Below are 15,174 nucleotides of genomic sequence, written 5' to 3' on the forward strand. Positions count from 1 at the left end.
TTCAAGGTCTTACTGTTGAAAAAGCTGTTGTATCACTCAAGAAGATCTTTACTGCAGGGCAAGCATATGTTGCTTTAAGTCGAGTGAAAACTCTCACCGGACTGATAATTGACAACTTCAAAGACTCAACCATATATTGCAATAACAAAATAGACTTGGCCATGGAAAACCTGCCTCGGTTTAAATATGAAAAATCTGTTTTCTCTGATGTTAACTGTACATGTACAGTAGTACTTCACAATGTACAGAGTCTGAAAGCTCACATTCTAGACATCCAGGCCCATAAAACCCTAGTGCAAGCTGATTGCATTTGCTTAACTGAGACATGGCTCAATGTAGGCACTGAAGAAATACCAGGACTTCCAGGATTTCTCTTCAGCCACAATCCAAGAGCAAACTGTTACGATGACACAGAGCCACTCTTCACAAAACTGAAAAGACAACAAAGAGGCGGAGTTGGTATGTATTATTCAGACAATATTGAAATAAACGTCTTGATTCCAGAAAGAGGTAATTTGGAATGTTTGTATTTTGCAGTACCTCATGTAAATTTGACTGCTGCCGTGTTGTACAGGCCTAGTTCCTATAAAATTGACATGTTTCGAGAACATCTCTTAATAGTTATCTGTGAACTTGAGAGGCATCCAGGGAAGAAAGTCATAATGGGAGACTTTAATGAAGATGTCTTTGTTTCGTCTACAATTCTGAAGTTAATGGAACAGCATGGATACACTCAACATGTAAAAACAGCAACAACTGAAAAAGGTACGCTGATAGACCACGTCTATATTAAAGGCACAGAAGATGTTATTGTTGAAGTCATGCAGACATACTACAGTTTTCATGAAGCCATACTTATTTCACTTCTGTAGTATTTGTGATATTCACCATTAAATAGTAACGTATACATATTCTGAATATTTTAGAAAGCACAACATAATCAGTTTGTTGATGTTCTTTTTTCTGTATTCCGTCCGCTAACTGGGGGGAAGGAGGTATACCACTGGACGGCTCCTTGCAGAGGGTGGGAGGGGGAGACATTCTACCGAAATGGCCACTTTTGGAATACGAACAGATAGTTTAGTTTAGTTTACTTTATTTGATACCCAAAGGATTTGGCTTGCAGTTGAGTCAGTCATACAACCCAGGACAATACAAAGCAAAAAAATAAATAAATACAGTAAAAAACAGGATCAGTACATCATCATCATCATCATCATCACCATCTTGCATATTAAATACTGCTACCTCTCAGAGTCCCCTGGTGTGCAACACACACTACCTTGACAACAATAGCAAAAACCTTAGTGAAAACCTTAGATAGATCTTTACATGCCTAGAAATGTTATTTCTCAAAGTGGGCATTTCGGTCGAAAGACTCGGGTAGGTTTATTATGAGGAGTAATTGATTAGTTTGTGGCCTACTGTAAGATAGAATGATATGACTGACAGCTGCTGCTGCTTCCTCTACAATTTTGAACTTAGGCCACAAACTAATCAGTCACCCCTTGTGCAGTGGATAGGGGTAAATAACACCATTGAGACAGTGCAAATAACACCTAGGCTAAATTAATATTATTCTCCACCAATGTGCTTGTTTTATTAATAATGTTACCTTTTTTTTCTTAAAAAATTATTTCAGTGGTAAATGTATATTATATAAACTGTTTTAAATTTACAGTTTTAAATTTTCTTTTATTTCTATGTACCATACTGTAAAAGATATACAATTCTGTCCATGCATTCCTTTTTATTTCTGCTATGAATTTTGCTTGTTTGTCTATAGTTTTTATATACAATGATGAAATATGAAATATTACTGTTGAATCTGTGAAATGCACTACCACAAAACAATGGATTGGACATTATTCAATGCATGGATTTAGGCAATAATAAGAAATCTTACCGTAGATCAAAAGCAATGAATTACATAAATCTTCAATGAGGTCTTCTGTCATCCAAAGACACATGTGAGTACATATGGTCTTAATAGTATAGTTATTATTTTATTTATATGTGATATATGTATTATGCAAGTCTGATAGAGTCTACACTGTATACATCCTTAATTAATGGACATATTAGGTTGCTTTGTTTCTCCAATGCAACAAAGGCATGTGTACTTTTTGTACATTAACATGTCTCCTCTAATTACCTTACAGATCTGAAGTGAACTGCCACAAAACAACGGATTGGACATTATTCAATACATGGATCAACAAGAAATTTTAGATCGGAAGGAGTGAAGGAGTCTTCTATGACTTTCTGAGCGACAACAGCATATTCAGAATCGCTCTCACTATATGTTCTCTCATACAAGGACAGTCACATGAAGTGAGTGTATGTGGTTTTAACAGTATATTTATTCTTCCAAAATGGACATGCTGTTTATGATATTATGCACATCTGATAGAATATACATTGAATACATTTTTAATGCATGGATATGTGCTTTGTTTCACCTATGCAACAAACCATGCATACCTTTTGTACAATAATGTTTTCTAATTACTTTACCAATTTCAATGAAGAAATGTTCTCAATCTTAATATGGTTCTTCTAGTCTAGTTAACCATTTACTGAAGTGGCTACAACTGGAGAACTGGAAGGTTACGGCTTTCCTGATGGAAACTTTGGAGAGGCAGTTCTCTGAGTGTGACCTATAGTGGACTATGATCCTGCCTTCCTGAATCCAGAGGAGACCTTTTGCAAACACTGCTGTGGGAACTACTACCACTTGTCCTACTACTCAAACTCTTCACAGCTCTAGTTTAACCACAACTGCAGGTAAATAATAATAATAATAACAATACACATTTCATAATATTTAGAAAGCACTTTTTCTTGAGAGACAATATTAAAGTGCTGAAAAAATATGTACCTAACATAGCCTCCTTCCCAAATGCATTAGGTGTGAGGTACAAGCACAGCTGGACCATGTGCCTGTTCCACCAGCCGTGGGAGATACCATCAGTGAGGACTGTTGAGGCTCATTCAGTTCCACCAGGGGTGGGGTCTGCTGAAGCTCATCAGCCATCTCCAGCCACAGGGCCCATCAACCAGGGGCAGGGCCTGCTGAGGCCCGTCCACAGCAACACCACAGACCTCATAGAAAGGCCTCTTTTGCAAAGGGCCATGTGCAGCAGAAGCAGCCATCTACTCACTCAGGACTGTGGAAGCCAGTTAGGGTCAAGACTAATGTCCTCCCACAAATTGGGGTAGAACCATTCTGTTGACTACTTATTCCACCCGAAGCAATGTTGGCCTTGTCAAGTGGGACATGAAGTATTTAATAGTTTTGTGGCTTTTGTCTTTCTGCCTGTGTGGTGTATTATGTTTTTGTGTGGTTTGATTTTTGTTAGCCCATTGTTTTGTGTTTGTCCACTTATCACTTTTGAAATTGTACAGTATTATTTTTATAGGCAGTTATACTACAAACTATAAATATAGCTTCAATTATTTGAACCCTAACTACATCATTTGCACTGTCTCAATCGTAATATGAATTAATAGTAACACTTATATGAACTGTTTAATTTTTGCTGCCGTCAAAAATTGTATGAAATGTGCTTTATAAATAAATTGTATATGAATCCATAAGTTTCTCTTTCTATCATATATCATATGTTAAAGATGTTGAAATCAGGCATGACATAGAACTGTAGCAGATAGCATGAATTGACTTTACACTTCCAACTTTGACAGGTTGGTGGCTCTAGAGAGTTCGAGGTGTCGACATAGACTTGGTGACAGGGGTCACGAGACCATCCCCGATGAGTGTGCCTAATGTGGTTATGATACATCAAAACGTAACTGAGATATGACCACACTTCCTGTATGGTGACTTTGACACCAAATTCAATTGGGTGTAGCGGGCGAACACCTTCAACAATCTAAAATCCCTGTAACACTTTTGTGGACATTTGTCTAGAGAATGTGTCCATCCAGTTTCATAGATTGGTGAAAATTCCTAGGAGGAGATACATTTTAAGTGTTTTACACAAAATACCAAATGGCGGGAAATCCAATTGGTGGAAAATGACATCATAGGGTACGATGAACTCGGCATCAGCCAGGGATTCCAATGGTACCTCATTTTTGAAAATGGGTCACACAGGTCAAAAGTTGTGTGCCTAAATGCACTTCCAACTTTGACATGGTGGTGGCACTAGAGGGTTCAAGCTGTTGTGATGACACTTGCTGACAGGGGTCATGGGACTGTCTCCGATGAGTTATTAATGTTTTGAAAGGTGTGACCCATGACACACTCACAGATGCAATGCCTGAGGCGAGTCGAAAACGCGAGGCCTACTATAATGCACTACACCCGCGACGCAACATGAACTCAGCACGCATGTCTTTTTTAGTCACATATAAAAAAATAAGCACCTGCGCAAGATTCGATCTCTGTACCTGCTGCTTGCAAGGCCGACACGCTAACCACTGTGCCACACAGGATGTTGCGAAAGTGAACCACCCTAGTCCACAAGGCATGTGAGCCTTCCCTAACCCCGTGAGTCTGAGTCCTGAGCACTTAATTAATATCACCTGGCAGGGTTGCTTCCTCTCGGTAGAGTGAGAGGGGGGGGTGTCGTTGTTTAAATTGGCACACAGCGAAAAGTATACATAGCATAGCTCAACTATTTACTTCTTCAGAATCCAGACAATCACGCGAACATTTCCATGTATAAAATGTCCTTCGGTCTTCAGAAGTGTAGGAGAGGTGAAGAGTTAGAAACAGTTAGAGAATCTAGAGCGAAGAGAGATTTTCTAGAGCGTGGCTCCATTGATTTCAATGGAGGGGGGGGAGTCATTATTCTAACTGTCCCAGAGTGAAAAATATACATCGAAGAGCTTAGCTTTTTTGATTTTATGAATCCCAAGAGTCGTGTGAACGTTTTGATATATAAAATGTGTATGAGCTGTGAGAATTAGAAGAGGGATGGCAGTTTAGAAAATGTGTGACTTTTTCCAAAAACCTCTGAAACTGGTGAAATTGTGCAGAGGACAAAAAGTGTTCCTTTCATTCTGCAATCAAACAAATGAAGTAATAATAAAACCATGGGGTGTTTTGAACTCGGCATGAGCCAGGGAATCCATTGCTACCATAATTTTGAAGATTGGACATTCAGTTCAAAAGTTACTGGCATAAACGCAACTCCAACTTTGACACGCTGGTGGCGCTAGAGTGCATGAGATGTCAACGTAAGGCTTGGTGACAGATGTCATGGGTGTGTCCCGGATGAGTGTGCCAAATGTGGTTTTGATAGATTAAAACATTACTGAGATATGACCCCAGTTCCTGTTTTGCAGCTTTTCGGCCAATTTTGATTGGCTGTCACGAGGGAACGCAATGGACAATCAAAAATCCCTGTAAGACTTTTGTGGACATCGGTCTATAGATTGTGCATACTGCGTGTGGTGCAGATTGGTGAAAAAACCTAGGAGGAGATACATTTTGAGTGTTTTACACTAAATCCAATATGGCGGGAAATCCAATATGGTGGAAAATGATGTCATAGGGTGCGTTGAACTTGGCTTGAGCGAAGGAATCCAACGCTGCCTCGTTTTTGAAAATCAGGCTTACAGGTCAAAAGTTGCATGCACAAATGCACCTCCAACTTTGACACGTTGGTGGCGCTAGAGCGTTCAAGCTGTGGACATGGGTCTTGGTGAGAAGACTTTGGGGACTGTCATGAATGAGTGTGCCAATTTTCCCAACTTTTTACCATACGGTTCTATGGGCTGCCATAGACTCCAATGGCAGAAGAATAAATAATAATAATAATAAGAAAAGGTACAAGAACAATGGGTGCCAGCGCTTAGCGCTTCGCTGCTTGGCCCCCAAATATACCTGCAAGCAGGAATGTGGGGGCCAAGCAGTTTAACTGCAAGCAGACAAGGAATCAGCTAGACTGACGTGGTGACATGTTTGACAAGGGTCAAGGATGGGCCCGAGATTTTCGGAAGTCAGACATATGGTTGAATGGGATTCGATCTCTGTACCTGCTGCTTGCAAGGCCGACACGCTAACCACTGTGCTACGCAGGCTGTTGCGAAGGTGAACCACCCTAGTCCACAAGGCATGTGAGCCTTCCCTAACCCCGTGTGTCTGAGTCCTGAGCACTTAATTAATATCACCTGGTAGGGTTGCTTCCTCTCGGTAGAGTGAGAGGGGGGGGTGTCGTTGTTTAAATTGGCACACAGCGAAAAGTATACATAGCATAGCTCAACTATTTACTTCTTCAGAATCCAGACAATCACGCGAACATTTCCATGTATAAAATGTCCTTCGGTCTTCAGACGTGTAGGAGAGGTGAAGAGTTAGAAACAGTTAGAGATTCTAGAGCGAAGAGAGATTTTCTAGAGCGTGGCTCCATTGATTTCAATGGAGGGGGGGGAGTCATTATTCGAACTGTCACAGAGTGAAAAATATACATCGAAGAGCTTAGCTTTTTTGATTTTATTAATCCCAAGAGTCGTGTGAACGTTTTGATATGTAAAATGTGTATGAGCTGTGAGAATTGGAAGAGGGATGGCAGTTTAGAAAATGTGTGACTTTTTCCAAAATGCGCCTTTCACCACTCTGAAACTGGTGAAATTGTGCAGAAGACAAAAAGTGTTCCTTTCATTCTGCAATCAAACAAATGAAGTAATAATGAAACCACGGGGTGTTTTGAACTCAGCATGAGCCAGGGAATCCATTGCTACCATAATTTTGAAGATTGGACATACAGCTCAAAAGTTACTGGCATAAACGCAACTCCAAATTTGACACGCTGGTGGCGCTAGAGTGCACAAGATGTCAACATGAGGCTTGGTGACAGATGTCATGGGTATGTCCCGAATGAGTGTGCAAAATGTGGTTTTGATAGATTAAAACATTACTGAGATATGACCCCAGTTCCTGTTTTGCAGCTTTTCTGCCAATTTTGATTGGCTGTCACGAGCGAACGCAATGGATAATCAAAAATCCCTGTACAATCTTTGTAGACATTGGTGTATAGATGACATCCACCGATTTCTTTGCAAATTGGTGAAAGTTCCTAGGAGGAGATACATTTTAAGGGTTTTGCACATCATTCAAAATGGCGGAGAAGCCAAGATGGCCACAATGACGTCATAGAGTGCGTTGAATCCGGCTTGAGCCAAGGAATTGAAGGACACCTGAAGTTTTAAAATTGGACTTGCTGAAGAAAAGCTGCATGCATAAATGCACCTCCAACTTTGACACGTTGGTGGCGCTAGAGAGGGTGAGGTGTGGACATGAGACTTGGTGAGGAGGGTCAGGGCACTGTCCCAAATGAGTGTGCCAATTTTCATAACTTTCTACCATAAGCTTATATGGGCTGCCATAGACTACAATGGCAGAGGAATAATAATAATAAATATACCTGCAAGCAGGAATGTGGGGGCCAAGCAGTTTAACTGCAAGCAGACAAGGAATCAGCTAGACTGACGTGGTGACATGTTTGACAAGGGTCAAGGATGGGCCCGAGATTTTCTGAAGTCAGACATATGGTTGAACGGGATTCGATCTCTGTACCTGCTGCTTGCAAGGCCGACATGCTAACCACTGTGCTACGCCGGATGTTGCGAAGGTAAATCACCCTAGTCCCCAAGGCATGTTAGCCTTTGCTTACCCTATTAGCTGAATCCCAATCTGAGTCTGAGTCCTGAGCACTTAATTAATGTCAGCTGGAAGGGTCGCTTCCTCTCGGTTGAGTGAGAGGGGGGGGGGTGTCGTCGTTTAAATTGGCACACAGCGAAAAGTATACATAGCATAGCTCAACTATTTACTTCTTCAGAATCCAGACAATCATGCGAACATTTCCATGTATAATATGTCGTTCGGTATTCAGAAGTGTAGGAGAGGTGACGACACACACAACATTGATTCAGTCATTTTCTTAATCAAGTTAGATCGTGGCTTTAAGCATTTTGGGTTTTTATAGTGTCACCCTGTGGCCAATTCGCTTAATAGTGGCCATTAGACATGCCCTGGTATCAGCAGCAACTTGATATGATCATTTCAAAAGCATTGATGTAAACACAGACACATATTTGCTTATTGCAGTGCTCCCTCATGGTCAACATGATGTAAAATGTTTTGTGCTACTATTCCTCAAAGTGGGGTCTCAAGTCTTTTCACAACCTGAGAGCAATTAATCCCTGAAATGGTCTGAAACTGAAATTAACTGTTTGTGGTGAAATAACAATAGGGTATTTTTCACAGCAGCCATCTTTAGTAAGCAAAGTAATGTTCATCATGTGACTGAAACCAGATTGATTATTAATTACACCTGTTAATCTGGCAAACGAAACACTGGAAGTTTAACAAGCCAATCAGAGGCAGCTTTTGACCTAGATATCTGCTTTTCAGCCAGAGTCGCCTTCTTGTAATTAGCTTCAAGCTACTGAAAGGTAAGGCTGTGTGTGTTTGATGTGATTAGCTGGATATAACACTGTAGACAAGTATTGACTTGCTATGCATATATGTTTGTGAGAGACCATATATTATACTTTAAATGTGCTGTATCATAATTAATTTTTGAATATTTCTATTGGATGGTAAAGATTAACCTCAAATTGTGTCAAATTATGCTCCTAGTTCCTAGCTAGCTTTAGCTACCTCATGGTAGCTAATGCTAGCTAAATGCAAGTGTGTGGGAAGCCATCCTTCATTAATTTAAAATAGTGTTAAAATACTTGTATGCAACAATTTCATTTGAGTCCTAAGTCCATGTTTGTGATGTCCAGACATTAATCTGTAACCATGATGCAGGCATGCCACCTTCCTTCATTAGCACACTTTGCATATATTATTTAAACCTTTGGTCAAAATAGGGCTTGGGAAAATGTAGTCCCAGACACGACCATCTTTTTTCTACACAGGTGTATCTATTTGTCTGATTGGCTCTACTGCATAGAATCCTATGCAATCAGAGAATAGATACACCTGTGTAGAAACAAGATGGTCGTGTCTGGGACTACATTTTCCCTAGCCCTATTGCTATATTTCCACTGAGTGCATTTGGAAGGGTGATCTTAAAGTCCAAGTCTGTTTTCAAGGTCACTGTGATCTCACAAAATGTGTTTTTGGCCTGATGAACACTATCTCAAGAAAGGTTGAATGGAATTTGTTCATATTTGGCCAAAATGTCCAGTTGGACTTAATTAGATGTATTGGATTAGGTTTTAGTATTCAAAGGTCAAGGTCACCGTGACATCACAAAAGGCACTTTTGAATGCTAACGCTAGCTAGCTAATGCTAATGCTAGCTAAGGCTAACACTAGCTAGGTAACTCTAATTCTAACAATAATGCTAGCTTTAGTGAGCTAGCATTAGCATTAGAGTTAGCATTAGCATTAGGTAGCATTAGCGTTAGAGTTAGATTAGCAGTTAGTTAGGGATAGGGTTAGTTAGGTTAACTGCAACTTGCATTGTTGGGCAGTGGCATTTAGCCGCTATGCGGTTTTTCTAGTTCTAATGTGTGTTCTGTCTGTGTTGTAGATGCCACGATCCAGCAAAAAGTCCCAGGCACAGAAAAGAAGGTGGGCTAACCTGAGGTCTTCAGACCACCAGGGGCCCACTGCCGAGGTTAGACTTCCTTGTGAAAAAAAAGCTGACTTTGACCATGACTCTAAGACCAACACGTTTTCAAAACAACTTTGTGAAACAGATTTGTCAACAGATTTGTCATCAAACTTGCCATCAAACTTGCCAACAAACTTGTCAACAAACTTGCCAAACTCTACCAAACTGTCAAACCTTCCAACAAACTTGTCAAACTTGTCAAACTTGTCAAACTTGTCAAACTCTCCAAACTTGTCAAACTTGTCAAACTCTCCAAACTTACCAATCTCTGCCAAACTACCAAACTCTCATGATTCTCCAACTAACTCACTGTCAAGTACCGTGGAAAAAGAACACACTGTTGTTACTGATGATTCATTCTCTTTAACTCAATCTGTTGATTTTCCAGAGAGGTCTGTGTTATTGGGATCTTTTCACCAAGGTCATCCACAGTTTCAAGATGTACGTAACAAGCAGTGTGGTGCAATCAGTCTGACTGCAATTTTGAAGTGCAAGATGAACAGTGTGCTGACTTGGGAGACTCAAGATTTGGATGATGTTCTTGTGAAAGGGACTGATCTGTATAAGTCAATGAGAGCGGAAGGTAAGATAAGCGACCATGTTCAAGAAAGGGGTTACATTGCTGTCTCTGAATTACCAAGGCAACACATATTATGGAATTCTGTTTTCTCAATTAACTTTGCTGATTCTTTCGCTGGATTTGTTCTAGTTGATGATTATGATGATGCGGTACGTGATGTTGCCATGCCATTTGATGTAGCATTACAACGGACACTGCTGAGTAATGACGCATGCCTCTTAACCATTTGTGCTAATACATGTGCTATTGTGAAAGCAGGATCATGGTTTGCGGTCATTGATTCACATGCTAATAGAAATGTTAATCAGAAACTACAGAAGGCAAGTTGTGTTGCTTATTTTAGCTCTGCTACATCTCTTTATAGCTACGTTTTGGACTTGGCACAGTCATTTGGGGTAAGAACACCACAGTTTGAGATAACTGGAGTTGAAGTGACCATAACTGATGCCAGTGCTGAGGTGCGTACAACATCTGGTCCATCTTCCAGTTACATGGTAAGCACACCGTCTACAACGATCAGCAACCCACTTTACAGCAATGTTGTCAAAGGTAAGCCTAAAGTGTACGGACAGCAGGCAGTTGGAAATACTTTCAGCGAGTCCACTACAATTGTAACAACTTCTGAAAACAGCAGAAAATCACATTGTACTCAGGCGGAAATGGAGAAAAACACTGAATCTAAAGCAAGCAGTAAAGTACTCTACAGTGACGTTTTAAAACGTAAGGCCAAGGTATGTGATGCTGACTTTGGTATTGGTGCTGCGAAACACAATTCAGATTTTTCTGAAGTATATACGATTGGCAGGGATGTAAACACAAAACACAGTACACCAAGGAAAACACAAAGCCGACACTATATTGAACCTAAAGCGTCTAATGATTTTCCTAGAAACCACAAGCCCCTTAATCGTTCTGAGCTTAAACCAGAGAAGCTTCACCAGAGTCGTTCATTCCATTATAACAAACAAGTGAGAGACGACAGTGATAAGGCAACAGAGTTTTCAAAAAGAAAGAGAGACAAACAAATCATAACAGAACCTATAGAAATAACCCATAACGGAAGTAAGGGATCAGATTCGGACAGTGTCATTATTAATGATATAAGAATTCATGAGCGACCTTTTAAACCATTAACAGGTCAGGATCAGGTGGCTCTGTGCACATGTTTAGAACTGCCTAATGCAAACATTGATGTTATTGCACCTGCAAATGTTTATAGCATTGGGTCTCCCTGTAAGATGAAGAGCATAAAGCCAGATGGAAACTGTTTCTACCGTAGTTTGTCCTTTAGCATATGCCAAAACGAAGAGAAGCATCTTAAAATTAGACGGGCTATCGTGCGACACCTTCGAGACAACAGTTCCAAATTTGAAACATATTTGAGAGATGAGTACACATCTGTGCAGGACTACATGACCAAATCAAGAATATATTACAGTGGCTCATGGGCAACCGAAATAGACATTTTTGCTGCAGCTGACTTATTAAAAACAACCATCATGACTTTTAATGATAGATGGAATGCACATATGCCTACTACAGATTTGCTCACAGAGAATTGTATTTATTTAAACCACACTGGCAATCATTATGAAGTTGTTACATGTGTTAAACAGGGAGATGCAGGAAATGCTTGTGCAGGAACATGTCATGATAAGGGTGATAACTTGAGGTCATTACGGAAAAGGAAGCTTAATGATGAACCAGACAATGTAAAAGCTAAGAGAGAACGCCAACGGTACCAGAATAAGAGCGATTACAGAGAAAAGAAACTTAAAGATCTTAAAGATAAATATCACAAAGACACAGATTTTCAAGAATGTAAGCGTGAATGTATTCGAAGTAAATACAAGACTGATCCAAAGTTCCAGAGATACATGCGTGAACGTATTCGAAGTAAATACAAGACTGATCCAAAGTTCCAGAGATACATGCGTGAACGTATTCGAAGTAAATACAAGACTGATCCAAAGTTCCAGAGATACATGCGTGAACGTATTCGAAGTAAATACAAGACTGATCCAAAGTTCCAGAGATACATGCGTGAACGTATTCGAAGTAAATACAAGACTGATCCAAAGTTCCAGAGAGACATGCGCGAACGTATGCGCGAACGTGTTAGAATTAAATACAAGACTGATCCAAAGTTCCAGAGGGACATGCGCGAACGTATGCGCGAACGTGTTAGAATTAAATACAAGACTGATCCAAAGTTCCAGAGGGACATGCGTGACTACAGCATGAAGAAGTACCATGAAAATAATGATGTTCGTCTAAATAAAATCCAAAGAAGTCGTGAGAATTATTTTAAGTCGCAAAAGAGACAGGAAGACATAGATTGTACTATTGCTAATTTTCGTCAAGAAGTCAGCCGTGGTCCAGAATATGTGTGCTCTGTCTGTCACCGTTTACTCTTCAGGAAACAGGTGGTTGAGTGTAAAAGACATTGCTATGAAATCAGAGGAGAGCAAATTGCTGCAGTTGCTAACAGATGTATAACATTGCAATATTTACATGTGTGTGATGCTGAATGCGAACATGAATGCTATTTCTCTACTAGTCCATCAAACAAATTATGGATTTGTTATACATGCCATCGAAAAATACTTTGTGGAAAACTACCAGAAGAAAGTGTTACCAATAACATGCATTTGGAAGAAATCCCCGCCAAACTTAAATGTCTTAACTCTTTGGAACAACATCTTATTGCACGTCATATTCCCTTCATGAAATTGTTGTGTTTGCCTCGAGGACGTCAGAATGCTTGCCACGGACCATGTGTGTCTGTTCCAATTAATACTACAGATGTAACAAATATTCTTCCAAGAAATGAATGTGATGATAAAATGATAAGAGTAAAACTTAAACGGAAATTGACTTTTAAAGGTCACTACGAGTATAAGTTTGTCCATACTGATCGAGTCAGAAATGCACTGAAGTATTTGATGAAAAACAATAAGTGGTATGACGATGTCTTGTTTAATGAAGATTGGGTAAACTCTCTGGATGGAATTGATCATGATGAGGAAAATATAAAACATGAAACACAGTGTCAAGAAACAATTGAAAAGAGTGATGATGAAAACAGCCGTGAAGATGAAGTAGAGGAAGATTTAACATATATTAAAGATCAGAATGGGCTTTTGTCAGATACGTCATTACAACCAGTTGATCTGGGTTCTGAGATAATTGATCAGAATTTTCAAGACATAGTCAATGTGGCACCTGGTGAAGGCAACAGTCCAGTTAGGTTGCTGTCAGATATAACCAATGAAGCAAAATCTTTCCCTGTTTTGTATCCAACTGGCGGACCTACCTTCCATGATAAGAGAGAGGTAAAAATAACTCTGGCACGATACCTGAATACACGCCTACTCAATGCAGATGGTCGTTTTGCACGAAACACAGACTTTATATTTTATGCACAATACATTTCAGAGGTGTATCAAGTTGTGTGTAGTGTTTCCATTGCATTACGCAAAGGTGGTGGCAATAGTTCTTTGAAAGAAATAACACCAGACATGTTGTTAAACTCCGAGTCTCTTCGTAAAATATTACACAATAATGAAGGATACAAGTTTTTACGAGGAATTCGTGGGACACCTCCATACTGGATGTCAGCACAGAAAGATTTGTTTGCCATGATACGACAACTGTCCATACCCACTTTCTTTGCATCTTTTAGCTCTGCTGACTTGAGATGGCCTGAAATGCTGAACACTATGGCAAGACTAGAAGGACAACCAATTGATGTGGATAACCTTGATTGGTCTGAAAAATGTGGACTTCTACGCCGTAATCCTGTCACGGCAGCAAGAATGTTTGATCACAGATGGCATTCTTTTTTGCATAATGTAATCATGTCTCAAGCTCAGCCCATAGGGAAGGTCAAGGATTACTTTTATCGGATTGAATTTCAACAGCGTGGATCTCCTCATGTACACTGTCTTTTTTGGATTGAAAACGCTCCTAAGATTGATAAAGAAGAGGATGCCGAAGTAACACATTTCATAGACACATACATTACTTGTGAGACTCCACCTCAAACTGACGCAGAGCTTTATGAGACTGTGAACAGCGTGCAAAAGCACAGTACAAGACATTCCAAAACATGCCGTAAGAAAAACAGTCTGTCGATTTAATTTCCCACGACCACCATCGAGCCGTACTTTTATCACAAGAGGAGGCAACTCGGATGACTTGAATGGCAAAGACAAAACTAAAAATGCAAGTGCAATTATGAAGAAAGTCAAAAGTGCATTGAAGATCCCTGACATGAATTTTGATTCGACTGAGGCATTTTTTGAATCTCTTGGGATAGATCAAGGATTGTTTGAAAGAGCATATAATACATGTTCCAAAAAGAAAAGCGTTGTCCTTAAACGAAATCCAAAAGACATTTGGGTAAATCAGTATAACAGAGACTTACTGCATGCATGGCAAGGCAATATGGATATCCAATATGTGACGGATGCTTTTTCAGTAGTGGTTTATATACTGACATATATCACAAAAGCTGAACAAGAAATGGGATTGTTGTTGCAACGTGCACAGAATGAGGCCATGAATGGGAACCTTGATGCAAAAGGAGCATTTAAAAAGCTTGGAAGCATATACCTGCACAACAGAGAAGTTTCAGCTCAAGAAGCAGTGTATCGGTTAACACACATGCACTTGAAGGAATGCTCTGGTCAAGTACAGTTTATTCCCATTGGAGAAAACCCTGTAAGAATGAGTTTGCCTTTGCACCTACTCCAAGGTAAAGCTGAACATAAAAGGTCTCATGATGACAGCAGTTTGTGGATGACCAATGTGGTTGAGAGATATAAGAACAGACCCAAGACGGAGCAATTCGAAATTCTATGCCTTGCCAGTTTTTGTTCTGAATACAGAGTACTCTCAAGGTCACAGGTGTCACCAAAGAAAGAGTCTTCAGAATGTGTCATAAAACTAGACAACGACTGTGGTTTTATCCAAAAAAGGACTCGAACTGAAC

The sequence above is a fragment of the Borostomias antarcticus genome, assembly GCF_949987555.1.
Source record: "Borostomias antarcticus genome assembly, chromosome: 6".
Classification (NCBI taxonomy): Eukaryota; Metazoa; Chordata; class Actinopteri; order Stomiiformes; family Stomiidae; genus Borostomias; species Borostomias antarcticus.